The following is a 4,435-nucleotide window of genomic DNA, read 5'->3' as shown; positions in this document are numbered from 1 at the left end:
GCCCCCTGGGAGCAGAGCATATTTTTCCATGGAAACTTTGGGAAACAGAACTCAGTGGCATATGAAAGAGCATGCTGTATCTTTTTCCACGCTACAGTGAACCATGAGCATAATACACTGCATTCCCAAACCCAGTGGAAGAAACAATTGTCTTTCAGTGTAGTTACAGATTCTTTTCTTTCCCTTAACTGCTTCAGTCACCGCTGTTGGCTCTGGAGGAGTCACAGTACACAGGTTGAGTTATTGCTGCTAAACATGGTGTGACTATCAGGGAATGAGGATTTGGGTTTTGTCTTTTTTAAACACAATCCCAAAGCATACACTCAGATGAGTATTGCTATTAAAGGGGTGGCATCTGCTAATGTTGACTCTCTTGTAAACAAGTATTGGAACATGCAGTAAGACAAGTATATGTGCTAAGGAGACAGTATATTACCCATTAACACTTCCTCTAAGAAACTCAGCTAGGGCCCGGCGTGTTGGCCTAGTGGCTAAAATCCTCACCTTGAAAGTGCCAGGATCCCGTGTGGGCACCAGTTCTAATCCCGGCAACCCTGCTTCCCAACCAGTTCCCTGCTTGTGGCACGTGAAAGCAGTCAAGGGTGGCCCGGGGCCTTGGGACCCTGCACCCGTGTGGGAGACCTGGAAGAAGTTCCTGGATCCTGGCTCCAGATCGGCGCAGCTCCAGTCATTGTGGTCACTTGGGGAGTGAATCATCAGATGGAAGATCTTTCTCTCCTCCTCTCTGTATATGTGACTTTGTGATAAAAATAAAATAAACCTTTAAAAAGAAAAAGAAACTCAGCTATGCAAACCTCACAGCTCTGGGAACCCCAAGGCAGCTATTTGGGACAATAGTAATACATTCAGAAATATGCATTAAGACACCCCAAAGGGCTAGCATTATGGCACAGCCTGCTAAGCCTCAGTTTATAGCACAAGCATCCCACCCATGAGCACTGATTCAAGTCCTGGCTTTGGATCCAACTTCCTGCTGATGTGCCTGGGCCTCTACCCCTGTCACAGAGGGAGATGAAAAAGATGCACTTCCTGGCTCCTGGTTTTGGCCTGACCCAGGCCTGACTATTTCCAACCATTTGGAAAGTAAACCAGTTGATGGAAAATAGATGAAGTGTTCTCTCTCTGTCTGTCTGTCTCTCTCTGTCTCTCTCTCTCCCCCTCTCTCCTCTCGCTCTCTCTCTCTCTCTGTCACTCTTTTTCTGTTTTCCAAAGAGAGTTTTACATGCATCATGCATAGACGTTAATTACATCATGTTAAATGCCACGTACACAAAAGATGTTCAGTAAATATTTGTGAGGCTTTGGCCCTGCCATATCACAATTTGTACTCATCCTTCAGAAAACAAAAGTGTCCATATTTTGAAGGTAAACAAGATCTTTTTACCTAGTTTTGTCACCCTGCCTGCCCTACACTACACTACTTCTACCTACTCTAGTGTAACTAACAGTCAATTTTAAAAAAACCATTCAATAAGCACTTATGAGGAGTAAATAACTCCAAGCACCAGATGAATCTGGAAATTCCCGACCTGTGTCTTGGGTTTACACAAAAGCTCTGAGGTGAAAATATTGTGCAGGTTCCTACACCATCATAACTGGGTCAATTTCTTGCCAAAAAAAAAAAAAATTGTACTTATTTGTTTGAAAGTCGGAGTTACAGAGAGATGGAGAGACTAGAAAGAGATCCATGTGCTGGTTCACTCCCCAAGTGGCCATAATGATGGAGTCTGGACCAGACTGAAGCCAGCAACCTGGAACTCCATACAGGTGTCCCACGTAGGTGGCAAGGGCCTAAGTGTTTGAGCCTTCTGCTGCTTCCCCAGGTATATTAGCAGGCAGTTCGGTTGGAAGGGAGCCACTGAGACTTGAACCAGTGCTCATGGGATGCCAATATTGCAATCAGCAGCTTAACCCCCCTATGCCACTATATCAGCTGTCAGTCTCCTTCTTTTCAAGGCATGCAGACTCACTCACATAACTTGAGGAAATGAAGGGTGTTATCCTGGGGATCCGTGGAGTTGCAATTTGGTCACATACTCCTTTTTTGTTTCTCTGAGTGCTGCTTTTGTTTATCTCCAGATGTCTGCCCCTTTCTCCTTTATCTCTAGCCTGATTGGTCTGCTTTTTCATACCAGAGCTGATGCTTGGCCTATTATTGTGAGTAAGGAGGAGTTAGTTATGCTTCAGTAACAAACAACCCCCAGATTTCAGCAGCCTAAATAACAAAGGTATATATCCTGCTCTTGCTGTGTACCCAGCAAGGGTTAGCTGGAAGCCACTTGGTCAACCAAAACAGCAGAATAGGCACAATCTTAAAATATGAACATGGTAAGGCATGCACTCACTCTTAAATTGTTTACCACAGGTCAACCCTTACATTTCCTCATTTAAAGCAGGTCAGATGGCCATACCTCAGTTAATAGGATAGGGATGTGCAAGCCTACCGAGACCCTGACTGCAGAGAAAGCCCAAATATTTCTCAATAAACTTAATCACCCTCACACATGGCATTTTCAGCCCATCACTGAAACCCCTCTTCAGTTCAGCAATGACAACAGTAAATTAATATTTTCCATGTTCCTTAGTTTGGACTGCATTCAGGAGATAATAAATGTCCCAGTGCAAGTCCCAGTTGGCCTCTGGATCCATCCTTGAGTCCTGGCCAGCCAGCAGGGAAGAGGCACATGGCTGTCCTCTACAGGGATTGGGGAACCTGTCCACGGCAGAAGAAGGAGTTGTGTGTGTTGAGCCATGGTAGATCACTTTCCTTGTCCTTGATGACAGGACAAGTGCAGGATGCTGTGTTGGGCCTTGATGACTACCACAGAATCCCAATAGAGGAGAAATGGAAATGATTGGATTCAAGGCCCTGACATGTTAACCTTGAGATCAATCTAGGGAATCAATGAGATAGAAACAAGAATTTTGAAAAGTTAACTCTGAGAGTCAGTGTTGTGGCATAGCCAATGAAGTTACCAACTGCAACAGCTAGAACAAGAACTGGTGCCCATATGGGATCCTGACACTTGCACGGAGAGAATTAGCCAGAATTTGCCTGGCCCAAACATTCATGTTTCTTTCCTTGGCCATCCTTGGCCAGTGCCATCCTCTCTACCTGCTTTTCCACAAAATCAGCTTAAAAGCCAAAACCTTTTTAGAAAAGGTTTTTTGTTTTTGTTTTTTCTTATCTATTCTGACCTGGCTGTTTTCTTTCCTCTCCCTTCCTGCCTCCCACCCAACGAATTCTCAAAGCCCTGCTCATGCTGAACACCTGGAGGACATGTCTACACCCGGAAGATGTGTGAATCAGTGTTGGATTTACTACACTAGTCATACCTGCTGATTCTAGTACCTGCCTGATCCACAGAAGGTTCTCATTAAATTATTGAATAATAAATAATATGTCTTGTAATCCTCGGCCATTTAAGGAAACTTCAGTGAGCTGCCCAGCTGCATTTTTAGGACACAATGAGAAAAGTTAAAGCAAAGGCACTTCAAAAAGTTTTGGAAAAATCGAAATTAAATGAGAAGCTTATTTTGGTGCAAAGACATTTTGAAACTCGGGTGCTATCTCCCCATAAGGCCCAACTGCCTGAATCTGAACTTGGTGCTATCTCCCCATAAGGCCCCCAGACATTCACTGTTCTTGTGTGGGCAAGCGTGCACCCCTGCGCACACACACATGCTTGCTGCGTGTACACATACGCACCCACGCAGATCTAAATCAACAAGTTCCTGTGTTCCCTAAGTGATTGATTGTCACTGGGGGGAGGGAGGTGTGGAAGGGCACGCACAAGGCACAGGGCCTGCGCTGCACCCTGCCTTTCCAATCCATGACAGCGAAGCCCCCCTCGGCCCCCCCCCCACACTCAGTCCTCCCATTATCTGCTCCGCGGGATATCTCAACTCTAGGGCGCACTGAATGACACCTGACGGACCCAGCGCAGCCTCCAAGAGCACCAAATTCGCGAGGCTGGGAGGAGGGGTGGCGCTGGCTATTGGGGACCCCCACCCCGCACATCGAGTCTGGGACTGAGCGGGCTGGAGTCCGGCGGGCACATCTACCACCTCTCCCGGTTCCGGGTACGCTGGGCTTGGGGACCCTAAATCCTCCTCCAGCTCTGGGCGGAGGGGACACAGAGGGCAGCAATTAGTGCTTCTGGCTGGACGAGGCCCCGGCGCCCGCACCCTGGCTCTCAGGTTTGGAAACTGGGCGGCCTCGCTCGGCCGCCGCCTCGCCGACTCGGGGGCCCCATATATAGTCATATCCACCGTCAAGCCGGAGGCCGACGGGCGGCAGCGAATGGGCGAGCGGCCCCCGCGGGAGGAGCGAGGAGGGGACCCGGGCGGAGGGAGGAGGGGAGGGGGGCAGGAGGAAAAAGCTTTTCCAAAAAAGTATTGGCTGTCTTGAGGA

Source organism: Ochotona princeps, chromosome 6 (assembly GCF_030435755.1).
Source record: "Ochotona princeps isolate mOchPri1 chromosome 6, mOchPri1.hap1, whole genome shotgun sequence".
Lineage (NCBI taxonomy): Eukaryota > Metazoa > Chordata > Mammalia > Lagomorpha > Ochotonidae > Ochotona > Ochotona princeps.
Note: the sequence above shows the minus strand (reverse complement) of the source record.